The sequence below is a fragment of the Carettochelys insculpta genome, chromosome 6 (assembly GCF_033958435.1).
Source record: "Carettochelys insculpta isolate YL-2023 chromosome 6, ASM3395843v1, whole genome shotgun sequence".
NCBI classification, from domain to species: Eukaryota; Metazoa; Chordata; order Testudines; family Carettochelyidae; genus Carettochelys; species Carettochelys insculpta.
Window position 1 is genome coordinate 12,953,297 of NC_134142.1, and position 16,432 is coordinate 12,969,728.

Here is a 16,432-nt window from a genome sequence, read left to right on the forward strand (position 1 = left end):
TATGAATTCTTCACTGGTTAGCACTGTATTCGTCCAGTCATCAGGACTTAAGTACTGCTCATTTCCTTTTCCCATCCTAGCCTCATGTTGTCATTACTTCCATGTAGTTCTGTAGATGACTGTGCAACTCTATAGAAGAAAATTATTTTTTTTTCAAGCAATCTGATTATTTTGTAATTTCCTTGACTCCAGAGCATCTGGAGGTAAAAAACCATGACACTTTCATTTTCTTGCTGATACAATTTTGTTTGCACAAGGATGTGAGTTGGAATGAATGCACCCAATCACTGAATACTAGGTGTAAGAAATAAAATAATCAGATAATCAAAACTCCAGTTAAAATCATGAACATGTAGATAGGTAGATCATATACTCTGCTGGGTAATATAGGCAGTGTCAGGATGGGTGCCAACAATAGTGGGTGGCAAAGGGGACAATTGCCCCAGGACCTGGTGATTCAGAGGGGCTGGGAGCTCCTAGCAATGGCAGCATCGGCAGCCAGGGCACTGGGTCCCTTTGAATTGCAGCTGAAGTGCTGGAGTGTCACTCTGGGCTCTCCGCACAGCTGTGAGAACTGGGCTGGTGTGCTGAGGTCTGGGCAGTGCTAAGAACTGACTGCCTGATGCCTCGCCCTTTGCCTGAGACCCCACCCCTTCTGGGGCACAGAGCTAGCCTCCCCAACACCTTTCCCCTGGGCCCGAGGTGGCTGTTTGCTATGCAGGAGGAAGGAAATGAATGAAGAAATCTCCCTACAGCAAAGATATAATGCTAGCTACACCCCCTCCTTCAAGCAAGTCCCAGTAGAAAAGGAAAATTGGCTGTTTTCACAGGCTACTCTTGCAAAGCAAAATTCAAAACCAAATGCTGCAGGGAACCATTTTCCTTCTTCTGGAAAAGGTCCAAAAATTGATGAAAGATGTAGCACAGGGATAGATTTCACACCTCACCGTCAGCGTGCTGTGAAGGAACTGTCCTGGTTTGCTGAAATTAAAGACAGAGACTTGTTCTGACTCTTGGTGACTGCAGTCAATGAATACTTGCAATTTCCAGTGCTTTTTTTTTTCCCTGTAAAAAATACTCCTTGCCTTCCCTCTCCTGGGGCAGTGGGGCCTCCAGCTCCCAACCTCTGCTCTGCTGCACTGTACGGGGACTCTGGCTCCCAGCACCACAGCAGCCTCCTGGCCCCCCTGCGCCTGCAGGGCTGGAGTGGGGGAGTTCGAGCAGCCCCATGACTGGGAGCCGGCTGGAGTGCTGAGCCTTGCTGGCAGCCCCAGCTGAGGGAACCCTGGCAAGGAGGTGCCCGTACACAGTACTGGCACATACCACCAGAAACAAAGCGCTGGTCATTTCTAGGGTAGCAAAAAAGTGCCTCTAACCAAATACTGGCTGAAAAGAACATAGTTTACAGAAAGAAGAGTCATGGACAGGATTACTGCCTCTAGTAGGTCCACTGAACTCATGAAGGAGAAAGGGATCTTTGCAAAGCGTGTTTGCATCATGCGGCTAGAATACAGATTCCTTCCACCACCTCCACTGGAATGCGATTGGAGGCGCTCACCAGCTGCTATGGTTCCCCGACATAAAGACAGCATTAGATGGCAGATTCAAGTATAGGTTGAGCTTCTGTAGCCTGGCACTCTATCATCCTGGCAACAGTGACAAACTGGCATGATATGAGTGTGTCCAAGTTTTCCACGGTCCCATAAAGTTTGTTTACATCTCCTAGTCCTGGCTGTCAGTGTTCTGTGCTGTTATTTGGCTCTAATTTACCCCTAAATGTCTTCTAAGAGTCCAGTAAGCAGCAGAAATGTTGGTAATGCTGCTAGACGATATTGGCCTCCTGTTGTCAGGCAAATTCTGTCATTCAGCACCAGTTAGGTACCAAGGGAGCTAGACTAGAGAGTTTCAACCTGTTGTTATAATATACACCACCCTTTGCCATGCTCCTGACAATTTTGCACTGCCCTGGCTGGAATCCTACAGGACTTCAGCACCAAACTGCGCCAGAGCCTGCTACATGGGTTGTCATTGGTTTTCCCACCCACACAATGGTGGAATGACGCAAGTTCTGCAGCTTTTTTGCAGGGGTAAATGGAGGGGTTGTATGTGCATGTTACATTGTACCTCTCTCTCTCTCTCTCTTGATATAACAAAATCAGTGGTTCTGTGTTTACTGTTAATTAAAACTGCCATAGCTGCACCACTTACAGCCAGGCAGGCATTTTTATTTATCACAACATAGCAATGTGTTGTTTCCTCGAAACAGCAGCTTTGGATGACAGCTCTTACTCTCTTGCAGTCTCCAGAAAACTCCCAGCAGAATGGAGGTTTTCCCAAAGATTCAGCTGCCCCTGGTGGCTCCGGGGAGCATGTCTCAGAGCAGACAAAAGAGAAGCGAATACCTGCCTCTCTGCTATCATAGAATCATAGGGCTGGAAGAGACCTCAGGAGTTTATCAGGTCCAACACCATTATGAACTCCCTAAATCATCCCAGCCAGGACTTTGTCAAGCCAAGATTTATCCTGTGGGTGGAGGATGCTTTGCAGATGTGCGATGTGCAAGGTCAGAGGTTAATAAACTCCTGTCCCTCTTGCCCCTCGACTGAGGAGCACCAGACTAGTGGAAAACTCTCTCCATGGATCACTGTGCAGCTGTGTATTAAAGGCTGGAGACAGGCATCGTGTACGGGAGGCTTCAAAGCTGTTCTGCTGCAGTGTTTCCCTCTCCTCTCTGAATGGCTGACTTTCTCCATTTCTCTGCTGCATCCCACATGAAATAGCCAGGCCAGGTCACTGCAGCAGGCTGGCCTGCTCTTCCCTGCTGGTTTGGGCGTAGGTCCAACCTGTTTCTCAGGAATGGGGCCTCTGATGCAGCACTGCTGCAGGGCACAAGCCCTGTTTTGTCTCTAAGCATCTTGTCTGCATCTGGGAAGGAAAGGAGAATTCTGTATATGAGCCTTTCATCTGTGCTGAAAGGGGCTTCACAGCATGTTGACATAATAGAAGGCTGTTATTTACATAATGGGAAAAGGAGCTGAATAACCTCACAGGATTTTCTGGGTTTTAGGGAGGGAGGTGGATGATGGGGGGTGTTTTTAAAATGAGAGATTCTTGTTTTTTCAGGTCTACCTTCTGATTTACACCAGCTGAGAATCTGGCCTTTTCTATGAACAAATCTGCAGCATGTGTCTTTTGTGTGCCTAGAACACCACATTGGCTTAGGCAGGCATGTGTGACAGAGCGGAGTTTTCACACATTTTCCATTTGATTTTTATCACTAGCTCGAGCATAGACATTTCCATGCAATTAATCAGATGATGACATATATTTACTAGCAGCCAACAATTAATTTGCTCCTTCCCTTCACCGTGGTTCTGATTATGCTGGTGGTAAATGTATCCGTTGCACATGTAAAACTGAGCAAAAACGAGATGGAACAAGAACTGACTTTCTTAATGATTGTGACTATTAGACATACATAGATCATCTGTCTGTTTGGAATGTCCAGGGTACAACTTGTCCAAATTTTATAGTCCTACTTAGCTGTTTCATTACCCTTGAAAACTGAAACAAAAGTTATAGATAATTAAAAGCAATAGCCAGTTCTAAGGCATAAATGTGCTAAGCCAGACCCCTTATTGTTCATTTGTTCATTCATTCATATTACGGAAAGATCTAGTGCCCCAGTTAAGAATTGGGGCCCCATTTTGCTGGATGCTGTAGACAAGTAGGAAAAGAAACTGTTCCTGCCCCAGAAAACTCTGTCTGAAGCTGCTGCAGGACTCACACCCTTGGGATGAAAAATCTATTGAAAACCCTCATGTTAATTTCACTGAACTCTCCCCTCTCACAGCCCACTTTGTCTCCTTCTGATCCCTATAGGATGGAAAGGTAAGGCCTGCAAGAAAACCTCCATTTTTCCAAACAAAAGGCAAGAGAAACACAGTAAACTGAAGTCTGGAAGTGAACTCATGAAGTCACTGCAGCAAACCCCGCAATTAGAATTTAAAATCCCTGGAGCAGAGACGGAATCAAAATGCAATTGCTTCTATGAATAAAAAAGGTTTAGTGGTGGCATGCTGAGAGCATCCTTTGTGCATCATCTGGGAAGGTGATTTATGCTAAATACAAAATGTTTTTTTGCTCTTCCCACCTGAAATTGCCAGAACTCTAATTATTTTGCTGTGGCAGTGAAAATCCAGCCGTCGTACTTTGTGAGAAGTGTTGGCTTTCTAGCAGTCACTTCCTATTATAAATCAACTATAGGCAGCTGCATCCACTTGCTCCTTGGGATAGAAAAATATACCCTGCTGCTAGACAGCAACATAGGCTCCAAAAACATCATGGGATCAAAGGGCACTGAGACTTATCCCAAGCATAATCAAAACAAGCCCGCCCGCTCTCCTGAACAGTTTGTTTGTTTTAGCGGTGACCATCCACATCTGTCCCAGCTGCAGGTGATGGATTTATCATCAGCATCATTTGTTCCATGTCCTTGCTCGTCATTAAAGCCTCTTCTTCATCATATGTAAACATGCTAATTGCAGGTATCGTCCTATAAATAAATCTACATAGCATGTCTAGGGGATCCAAGTTTCATATGTAATGCAAAGACAGCTCTAATCAATTTTCTGGACATGCTGGGTCCATCTGGTTTATTTCATATGGGATGAAAATGTAACCTTTCACTTCCTCTTTATCTACCCACATGAAATCCTTCTTAAGGAACATCTAGAGTGTTCCCCTAAATGTCAGTTTCTGGATGTACCAACAGCTGGGAATAGTCTTGGTGAAAAATGTTGGGACTGGGGTGTTCACTCTGCTTAGACTTCTCAGCAAGAAAAAGCATGGCCCTTATCTGTCCTGTCATTTTCTTCTCTTGGCAATGTTTTCTCCAGTTTATGAATTGCTCCTCATGCTTCCTAGAATTAGACTGTGCTTTCTTTGAAAGCAGAGGAAGAATGCTGTACTTGTCTCCGGGAGGTCAAACATCATTCTGGCTTCCCTGGAACAATCTGCAGAGCTGCCAAGTTGACTGTTTTTCCATGTAGTTTACAGACTTTTGGCTTCCTCTCCAGGGGAGCGTGGTGTTTTCTGATGTGCTTCAAGCTCAGGGCTCAGCGCAGGGACGTTTCCTGGGATATTAAAATGACTGGTGTGTGGGAAGAAATAACCCCAGCACTGCAAAGTTTCAAAGTTGTTCTTCCCACAGTCAATTTCATTCAGGATTCCTGTTATTCTTTTGACTTTATCTTTGCTGTTTGAAAGTAACCTGAAGTTCATTGTATGTGGGTAATATAGTAACTGGCTAACAGGCCCAAACTAACTCTAATATGACCAAAGCAATACTTCCTAGAGTGCTAGATCTACAATATATGGATTCCAGATGTGTCATAGAGCAAAGTATGTGTCCATCAAAAAGTGACACTTAGATGACGGTATTTAACGATTGGTGTCTAGCTACAAATATTCACAAGGTCCAGCTCTGCACTTAGCCAATTAATTGACCTGGGTATGAATGGGAAACCTGTTTAATCCACACCCCACCATGTCAATTTCACTGAACAAGCCTTTAATCGAGAGGTGCAACATGACAACACATGTACACACAGAGTCCTTGCACAACCATTAGTAATCATCACAGATTAGCTAAAATATCTGAGTGTTGCTGAGTTGCGCTCTCCATTGCTAAATTCAAAGTGCAGTTTGGGAAGACAAGTAGGCAGCTCCCAGGCTCAGCACAGCCTCGTCACTGCCCTCACAAAGAGAATCCAGCTAAGTGAGGAGGCTTTTGTAAGAATTTTATTTCCCATATAATTGACATGTTGAATTTCTATGGGTTGTGGTGTGGTTTTGCTGGGACCACCAATGCCTATTTAAAGAAACTGCACCGACTGTGGGTAATATTGATTCTGGGGTTTTTGACTCGATGTCTAAAAGCTCCGGATCAAAATCACTGCTAGCAAAAGAGGGCAGAATATTTGAACTTCCATGGGACAACATGTAGGTCACACTGGTCAAGTGTATATTGTATGCAGGCAGAGCTAGGAGAGGCTACCAGCCTACTAGTTAGGACGGCTGCTCTTTTTGTTAGAGGTGAAGGCGGTAGGTTCAAATCTTCCTGATGGCTGTGGTTGGACATTGTTACACATCCACTTAGACCAGCAGTGAATTTTGCAAGAGGCAAGAGGACCATTTGCTTTTAATAGTCTAAGGCTGTGTTTTGTAACATCTTGAGCTAATGCTGCACCGTTTTTTTGTCACTGAGACAGCAGACAACAGTTTACCAGAGATACACACTTTTGTTATTACATATTAATATGACAATTTTGTAGTGAAGACCAGTGTTCCCTGTAACTTCTTCCGACCAATAGACACAGATGCTGCCAGCTGTGGGCTCTCTGCTGAACAGCTGGACAGCATCTGAATCTCTCCAAGCACTCACCTTACAGGGAACGCTGGAGAGGAGCCACACTAGATTAGGACTCCATTGTGCTTGGCATTCTCTTTGCTCCCTGGGCTGAGGGAGGACAGAGTGTGAAGTAAGACAGTCCCCGCTCCCCCGCCACAGCTCGCAGTCCTAGTAGACGAGACAAAGGAGTAAGGAATCCCATCCGACAGATGGGAAAATGAGAAACACAGAGGTTTGGTGAGTTGCCAAGGCCATGCAGGAAGTCTGTGCCAGTACCAGGAAGTGAACCTAAAGTCTCACATCTCAGCACACATAGATGAACTACTCTAGTTGCGCTTAAAAATGAATCTCTTCCCAGGTCCCTGGCTAAGGTTCCTCTTAGCTGCCTGGCCGTGCAGCAGGACAGCAAGGACTGCACAGGTGATGAGAGGTGCTCTGTCAGTCCCGCTGGGGCTGGGTTTCCAGAGCTGAAGCAGTGGGTCTGCCCCAAGAAAGCTCATCACCTAATAAATTATTGTCTTTCTCTTTAAAGTGCTACAGGACTGCTGTTTGTTCTGGGAAGTTCGGGAGATGGATGGCAGGAGACAAATCGCTTGATCATTGTCTTTGGTTCACCTCCTCTGGGGCACCTGGCATTGGCTACTGTCGGCAGACAGGATACTGGGCTAGATGGACCTTTGGTCTGACCTCGAATAGCCATTCTTATGTTCTTAAGATACAGACTAACACAGCAACCTCTCTGTGACTGCTCATCATAAGAAAGGTCATGTTAGTGTACGTCTGGTCAATACAGGTACTGTTCAGCCATCTCTCACTTTTCTTATGGTGATAATGGCAAGTACATCTGTTTCAAATGTGACTGGGTAAGAGATGTAATGGATCAGTGCCATCTAGTTCTGTGGTAACTAGTTCTCCCTCCTGGAATGTCTTTGTAATCATCCAGCTTTGTAGAAAGCCACAGGTAGAATATTTCATAAACAGCTGTTCCGCAAGCTTTCTGACATCAATAGGTGATAGTTATTCTAGCAAATCAAAAGCAATTTCTGATCCTCCATGCACAAATGTGGTGACCTAGGCCCTAGATAATCTTTAGCTTGTTCTGATCCCAGCCCTGGAGTGCACTGAGATGTGTATAGTGCATAAGAGGAAAAAGTCTTCCTTTATCTGAGCCCAAGCACGACAGGAAACAGCAGAGTAGCGATTAAAAAATCCCTGCAGCAGGATGGAGCCAAAGTCAATCAGCTAATGCAAATACAAACACTTGTGCAGATGCAGCACGCTGAGCACGTCCTTTGGAGACCTTCCGGGAAGGTGATTCTGTATGGTAAATAGAATACTTGGCTGCTCCCTACCTGCACTCCCAGGGGGTCAGGTTTGCAGAAATTCCGGTGGTGCCCAGAATGTCCAGTGCCCTTACCCCTCCCTGACTCAGACTCCTCCCTCCACCTGCCTATGGCTCTGGGAGGGACTTTGGGTGGTGGGTGCAGGCTCTGGGCTGGGGCTAGGGCTGCCAGACTTCCCGCAGTGATTGGGATGCTCCTGAACTTCCCTGACAAGTCCTGCATCCTGCCTTTATGTAAAAATGTCTCGCCAGGCTCTTGTGCGTAGATGGGGGATGCAGGAGAGGCACCTCCCACCTGGCCCCGAGCTGCTGTGGTGAGACAGGGCTAGAGGGAATCCTCTCTCCCTGCTGTGGTGCCTGAGCAGCCTGCATCCCAAATCCCTCATTCCTAGCCCCATCCCATCCTGGAGCTGTTCCTCCCCCGCCCCCATTTCTGGAAAACTCCTGTGGGACAGGAAGCTCCTGCTTTCCAAAAATCTGGCAACCATGGCTGGGGCAGGAGGAGATGCAGGCTCCTGGAGGGCGTTTGGGTGCAGGAGAGTGAGGGGTGGAGCTCTGGGTAGTGTTTGGGTGCAGGGGGGTTCTGGGGCACAAGCTCAGGGATGGAGTCAGGAGACGGGGGTGCAGGAGGGGTGCAAGCAGCAGGCTCTGGAAAGGGAGTTTGGGGGCAGGAGGGATGGGGTGGTGCTCTGGGATGGAGTCAGGATTGGGGTGCAGAATGCAGGCTCTGGAAAGGGAACTTGGGGGTGGAGGGGATGTGGGAGTTTAGGAGTCGGGTAGAGGGTGAGGGGAGAGGCTGTAGGCGCAGGAGTGCATGAAGGGGTGTGGATGGAAGGCAGGGGGGGCCACAATTACCTGGGACACATCCTCTGGAAGCAGCTCCTGGGCGAGGTGAGGTTCTCTGCACTCTGCTGCCCACTTTCTGCCCCCGTGAGCATGCCCCCCCATGTCTCCTGGCCCACCTGCTGCTCCTGGGGGATTTAAAATGGAACAGGGGGTCCCCACCACCACTGTGTTACCCGATTTACCCGTTACTCTGGGGTGTGCTCGTTTATTTGGGGTCACAGGGGAGAGGTGAGTCGTTCTGTCAGTGTGCTGCTTGTGACGCTGGTGTTCCTAAGGAGCTCTACTTCTCCCTTCTGTCAGTTCCCTCCCAGTGGAGCCATTCTGCCCAACCCAGGTCCCCAGGATGGAGTTCTTCCCACCCTGGCCTCAGGTGAACACACACACACACACACACTCTGCCAGAGCTCATTTGAGAGGACAGGTTAATCAGCTGACACCTTATATGTCCCTGTACTCAGTGGGCTGGTTGCACAGCAGTGCCAAGCTGTGGTCCTCATTGTACCCTGGGACTCAGTGGCTGGGTTTAACAGCACTCTCGGCTGCCACCCTCATATGCCACCCTGGTTCTGCACCCCCTCCCCAATCCCCACTTTCACAGCACAACCATTCGACTAGTAACCCACTCGATGGGCAAACCCCACACGAAGCCAGAAGACCAGGGTGGCAAACAGAGCACACAGGGAGCTTAGAGATGAAGGGGAGCCAGGAGATGGAGCACCAGCCGGGTGCTTTGCTGTTAACATAGGAGAGATTTATATTGTGAGACCAAGAGCCGGACAGCCTGACTGTGTAATGGGGTGGCCTGCCCCTTTAAGGCATGCGTCCGCCCCTTCGAGCCCCAGCGCCAGGTTTGTGGTAGAGCAAGTGCTCAGAAAATACCTGCAAGAACATTGTTGCACGTGACAGCTCAGGCTGGAGCTCAGGCTTTCAAGGTCCCTCTCTCCCATCCAGCTTCAGAGCCTAAGTGGCAGTTGGAGCCACCTCATCTATACAGCCACTTTTGTGCTTTGTCCATTGCCGTTTTAGAAGAAATGGGCGTGATCCTGTGCAGAGAGAGAGGTGGAGATGGGAGCCATGGTGGGTTTGAGGAGTGAGCCCGGGATGGTGAGAAGGCAGCCAGGACAGCTGAAAGGTTGGGCTGAATGGAGCTGGAGGTAGGGCTGTTCAGCAAGAAAGAGGGCAGGGCTGGAGGAGGAGGGATTCTGGCTAGAGATGCTCTGTGGCACTCGAGCACGAGTGGAAGAATTGAACATGGGGTGAGGCAGGGCTGGGAGCTGGCAAAGCCTGGTGATTGGAGGGACAGAAAGGACGAGGGTGGATGAGCGAAGCCTGGTGAGACTCAACGCTGAGGTGAATAGAAGACAGGGAGGAGAGGGCTGGACGCCGCTGGGATGTTCTCTGTGCTGGGAGTCATGGAAAGGCCAAGTGACAGGGAGGGAGGGTGATGCTGGAGAAGGAGACCAAGTGCTGGCTGGGAGGGGGAACTCATTGACAGGTGACAGAGAGCAGCGCTTTCTGAGGGCTCCCTCAAGTGAGTGGTCCTCGTAATGAGCGGGCCACTTGAACCAGGGCTCCAGGCTGAATGGAGAGGTGAGGGGCGGTGGGGGGGTGTGCAGCTAAGAGGCTGGAGGGGCCATCCACCTGGAAGCTGAAGCCACTCAGGATGAGTGTGGTAGATGGCAAGTCAGGGCGGGTCCTTGGTGTTTTGCTGTGTAGGATGGAAAACATTCCCGATCCCCTCCCAGCCGGTCCACCCAAAGACGCAAACAAATGTAAAAGTCAAGCAAAACTGTTTTGCGGCCTCTTGGCTGAAATAAACCCTGGAGGTCCCTCCCAGATGTGGGTGACCATCATGACTGGGCTGATCACCATTCCCCTGCTGCAAGGAGAGGAAGAGAGCCAGGAGTGGAGCTTTGCTGTGCTTTGCTGTTTCAGAGATGGGTGGGCAGTCCAGAGGCAGCAAGGAAAGGTGAGTGGGGAGAGGGGGCTGGGTGTGAGCCTAGATAATGGCATGAAAAGGTCTGTGGGGATGGCTGTGGGAGGGAAGAAAGTTGAGACAAATATCACCAGAAGGGAAGGGGAAGAGGCGGGAGCAGGGTCTGGATTTGAGCTGGTGGAAAAAGGGAAAAATTGAAGGGGCAGGCAGAATTGGTAATTATTGTGTATGGTGAACCAGACAGGGAGAATTATACCTGTGGGAGAAAGGGAGAAGGATGCATGCTATGAATCAGAGGAGTGGGTGAGGGCCATGAGTGAGTGAGAGAGAGATGGACAAATACTCAACTCTGTGCCCGTTATGCCTAGGAGGTTGTTCACTAGACTTTGATGCAACTTTCCTGACTTCTGTGAGATGGGCTTTCAGGGGACCAAAGCATCTCAAAAGAGATGGCAGGCTTTAGGCAGTTTCCTCATAGTGGAATACCACATCAAGACAGCTGAGTCTATCGTATAGGAGGATGTGATCTTAAAGGGAGCAGCCTGTCTGCCTGGGCTGGGATTTCCTTTCACTATATTTCAATGCACCCTTTTTTGAGGCAACCTGCCCCGTGTCTTAGTGCCCATGGTGCTGTACCTTACTGAGCTCCCAGTTCTGCTCCCCACTTAGGAGGCTGCACTTTTGCATATGTTCACCCTGGAAAGCTCAGCTCTGATGCAGCATGTTTTTCAGCCTCCGTTTTTCCATCTGGGTTTCATCGCGACTTAAAAAAAGCACAGTGGCTGCTTTGTGAAGCCAAGGTAACATCCTGGGAAGTTCTTCTGCAGGAATCAGAGCCAAAAATACTCTTGGTGTCCAGCCTGCTCCTCTAACCACTCAAACACACAGCCTCCTTACACTGGGCTAGCGACAAGAGAACACTCTTGGGCGTAGTGGAAGCTGCAGCCCTTCCTCTGCTAAAGTGCACATTCTGACACTACCAACCCAACCTGGGTTCGAGGGAGAAGGCTCTGACTGCTTCTGCCTTTGCTGTCTTGATGGCTAAGCTCTGACAATCAGCAAGGGGACAGAGCTGACTGACAATGCATGAAAACCCCTGACTCCTTTGCAGAGCACCAAGGGCTTTTTCGTTCAGCCTTTACTAGATCGCTGCTGTGCTCTGGTAAAGGAGCAAGGCCTAAGGCACATGGACGTGTTCTGTGCACGAGCTGGGCTGGTGTGTTTTTGCCAAAGACCATATCCCACCCAGCTGGGCAGGGAGAAGCAGACAGTGAGTCAGGGTCAGGAGGGATTGAGGAAGGGCTGGGTCAAGCCTTCTGCCTGTGGAGTAGGATTAATGGAATCACTCTGTCTGTGCAACAGCTCCCACCCCTTTGCGCTCTGAGTGCTGCAGCTGGTGAATGGCTGAATGCAAAATCAGACTCATTCGTGTGTACGCTGGGCCTGTGGTGCTTCTCCGGAGCCATCTGCAGCACATGCCCCATGCTGGGGGCTTTACAATACCTCAGGCTGAATGCAGGGCACCCAAGGGTGAGGGCAATGAAGAAACATGTCCTGACCTCAACGTCTGTCGTCCCCCCCGCATGGCCAAGTTCCCACATGCAGTGGCAGTGCTGCTGAATGCTGCTGAGGCAATCGTTGGCTCCCCTCCAATCTGTCATTTTGGGGATAATTATTTCAGGTTTTGAACAGCAGACCTGCATATCTGGGAGAAATGTTGGGGGCCCTGCTCCTGACCCCCACTCCTTTGAAAGAAGGGCTGGTCTGATTCCCTTCCCCCTCCGCCCTTTCCCTTTTGCCCTCTCTCCATCTGTGGGAGGCAGGAGTGTCTATCTGTCCAGAATCAAAGAAAAATAAAAGACCGACCCCCTTCCAACTTCCTGCCCCTTGCTAAATACTCGCTAAATTCACTCCCCACCCAGCAACTGCAGAAAAAATTCTCCCTGTCCTGTTTCTGGGCTGACAGAGCAATAGGATCGCTCCATCAGATAAGCCTGAGCAGACTTTGCCTTTTAGCAGCACTGCGTGAGTGCTTCTCAAGAGTTTTCCTTATAAGATGCTACTAGCACAGTCTTCTTTCACTACTGCCCTGAGCAAGTCTCCTTCCATGTGTAAAAGCTGCTGTGGGGAATTTTAGATAATAAGCCAGAAGATAGCCGCTCTCTTCCACTCCTTCCAGAGTAAACACAATGTGGCTTTCACCCAGCAGCAAGGACTTTTGTCTTCTCAAGTCTTCAGCCGCGTCTGCTGGAACACTAGTCGGTGAAGCAATTTTGAGAATAAGCTGACTGCAGAAAGAAGTGATCATTGGTCATATGGATTTGCCATAAAGCATTTTCCAGAGTGCGTTTCTCACCGAGACACGTGGGGCCAGGTTTCCAGGAAGGCTCTGCTCCCCAGGTGACTCAGTACACAGTGGGTATTGAACTCTTTTGAAACTGTCCCCCAAGGCTTGATCCTGTATGTTAACTATGAGGCACATCCCAGCCTATCTCTGTATCTATATGGTCCCCCACTATCCTAGTAACTGAGTGCCTCACGGTCTCTGCCATATTTGTCCTGAGGGCGCTCCTGTGAGGAAGAGAAGTGCAGTTACACCCATCTTTCACATGGAGCACAGAGGCCCATAGGGAACTAAGGCCCAACTTCTCAGAGATATGTAGGCATCAAACTCCCATAGGTGCAGGAACTAGGGGCAATGGAGTGCTGGCTTGAAACGGTTTCCCTCATCTACAGAATTTGCAGATTATTCAGTGGTGCTCTCTACCTGCACTATACAACTGAAACAACGCTAGTTAGGCACCAAAATATTTTTAAGGATCTCAGCAGCTCTTGCTAAAGCTCACGCAGGGCGTCTGTACCCTCACAAGGAATTGTGCCTACCTATCTCACAGGCTTACACCAGGGCCCCTACCACTGGGCTGTGCTTCATCTTCTACAGGTCAGTCCCACTAAACAGGCTCTGCTGGTGGAGTATTACAGGAATGTCGTTGTTTCATCTTCTAAGGCTTTATTTTCACCAGGGCTGCCTGTGCTGTTGTCACCCAGCCCTGCAAAATGAACAACGCCAAGCCGCTGGAATGACAATGTGCTGGAAATCAATGAAGGTCAGGAGTCCCAAGTACAGTTTTCTAATGTTTTCTGGCTTTGGTAACTGTATAAACCCCTTCTTACCCTGGGGGGGCCACCCAAGGGAAAAGACCGTTAGTCGCTTTTGATAAGGACAAAAAAATACAAGCAGTCCTGGGGCACCTCAGGAACTAACAAATGTATTAGGTCATGAGCTTTCGTGGGTTTCACCCACCTAATAGATTTTTTACTGTGCGAGGTGCCCCAGGACTGCTTGCTGTTTCTGAAGTTACTGACTAGCACGGCTACCTCCCTCTGAGACTTTTTAAGGCCAAAGTCGAATGTGATACAAAACACAGGCCTAATAAATGCCAGGCGTGAGCCTCCCTCAGCTACTGGCCTCTCAGCGCTTTTCTCTTTCCTGCTGGCCGGGCTCCCCTTGGTTCTTGGGTGTTAAGCTACCGCATACAGCAGAGGTCAGCAACCTTCCCGAGGCAGAATACCAAATTTGACCTTTTGACCTCTGTACAGTCCGAGTGCCAATGAGACTTTTTAAAGTCGCTCATAGTGCTACTTACAACAGCTTTATTGATAAATAGATTAAGAAGCAGAGCTTTACTATTTAGGAGGTGATTGGCAGCATTAGCTGGTCTTTTGTTCATCTCCAGGTGGCATGGCTTTGAGCTGCAGGGGGGAGGAGAGGTGGGGCTGAGCTCCCGCCTAACGTGCCACTCTTGGCACATGCGCCAGGGGTTGCTGACTCCTGGCATACAGGGTTAGTGGCAACTGTGTAGTGATAATTCCTCCCTGAATGGTGACAGAGAGATAGCCGTGTTAGTCTATAGTCTATCAAAACAAAAAAGCAGTCATGTAGCACTTTAAAGACTCACAAAATAGTTTATTAGGTGATGAGCTTTTGTGAGACAGACCCACTGTGATCTGAAGAAGTGGGTCTGTCTCACAAAAGCTCATCACCTAATAAATTATTTTGTTAAAGTGCTATATGGCTGCATTTTTGTTTGATAGAATTCCTCTCTGAGCAATCCAGAAGCGACCGCCTTCAGGGGGACTGGGGCCTTTCTGTTTCCCCAAGTTGAATAAGGAGAGGGGACCTCATGGTGTCATCTGGGGTTGAGGAGAGGAGGTAAGACAGCCAAGTCTGGAGTGGTGTGAGCCCTGGAGCAATGCTATGCACTGAGCGGAGAGGTTGGAACATTGTGAGCACTGAGCAAACAATGCCGATAACCATCAGTAGGCTGAGTGTGCTCTGGAGGAGTCTTCTGAGCACATAGTGCATAGCTCAGATCTAGCCCATGGCTGCAGCTAATTCCAGTTCGATGTGTCTGATTTGTGAGCTGTCTCCCTGAGGATAAAAGCTTGAGGTCAAAAGGCTGTTACTTGATAGGGTCTTTCAGCCGTGTTCATTGATCACAGAATCATAGAACACTAGGACTGGAAGGGATCTCAAGAGTCCATCAAGTCCAGCCCCCTGCCCCAATGGCAGGACCAAGTACTGTCTAAACCATCCCTGATAGACCTCTGTCTAACCTGTTCTTAAATTTCTCCAGCGATGGAGATTCCACAACCTCCCTTGGCAATTTATTCCACTGTTTGACCGCCCTGACAGTTTGGAACTTTTTCCTAATGTCCAGCCTAAACCTCCCTTGCTGCAGTTTAAGTCCATTGCCTCTTGTTCTATCCTCAGAGGCCAAAAAGAACAAGTTTTCTCCCTCCTCCTTATGACACCCTTTTAGATACCTGAAAACCTCTATCATGTCTCCCCTCAATCTTCTCTTTTCCAAATTAAACAAGCCCAATTCTTTCAGCCTTTCTTCACAGGTCACATTCTCTAGACCTTTAATCATTCTTGTCTCTCTTTTCTGGACCCTCTCTAGTTTCTCCACATCTTTCTTGAACTGCGGTGCCCAGAACTGGACACAATACTCCAGCTGAAGCCTAACCAGCGCAGAGTAGAGCGGGAGAATGACTTCTCGTGTCTTGTTCACAACACACCTGTTAATGCATCCCAGAATCATGTTTGCTTTTTTTGCAACAGCATCACACTGTTGACTCATATTTAGCTTATGGTCCACTATAACCCCTAGATCCCTTTCTGCTGTACTCATTCCTAGACAGTCTCTCCCCTGCACAGTGGGGATTTGCAGCCCTGAATGTGCAGGCTGCTCCTTTGGAATGCCTCCAGACTGCTGGACATCCATTAGAGGAGGGAAGAAGCAAAGCCTGGCCCTATCCAGCTACTGCACCAGCTGTGAGCCTGCCCTGGTGCATGCTGCGTGCTCCCTGCTAAGGGCTGATGCAGTGGTTTCGCTCTCCTGCACTCTTGGGAGCTCCAGAATGTGCTGTGCCAGGCCAGCTTGAGACACAGTGCCTCCTGGAGGTCACCTGAGGCAATGCAGCTTTACACCATCCTCGTTGCAGGCCTGTGCCTCTCACGCACAATGTATTTGGAAAGGTCCCCACTAGACTACAGAGGTGCTCAGATCTGATGCATGTAACCCTGTCTCCTAAGCGTCCTGTGCTGCAAGTGTTTCCTCTGCGACTCTTGGAATAACAAGAACATTTTTTTATGTCGGTGTAAGAGTAATTGTCTCATTGTTGATTGCATCCCTGCTAAAGCCACGAAAGGAGAGAAATTATGCACATGCCTCATGGCATGACGCTGCATTGCAGGACCAGGTAGGTCCAGCCTCTTGAGCTGCAAAACTGGTAACACTCTCCCTTTGGGGACCAGAGTGATTCTTCCAACAGTGATGGGAATTTCCCTGAACTGCTCTTTTCAGCATGTCAGTTGGTACCCAGAACTTCC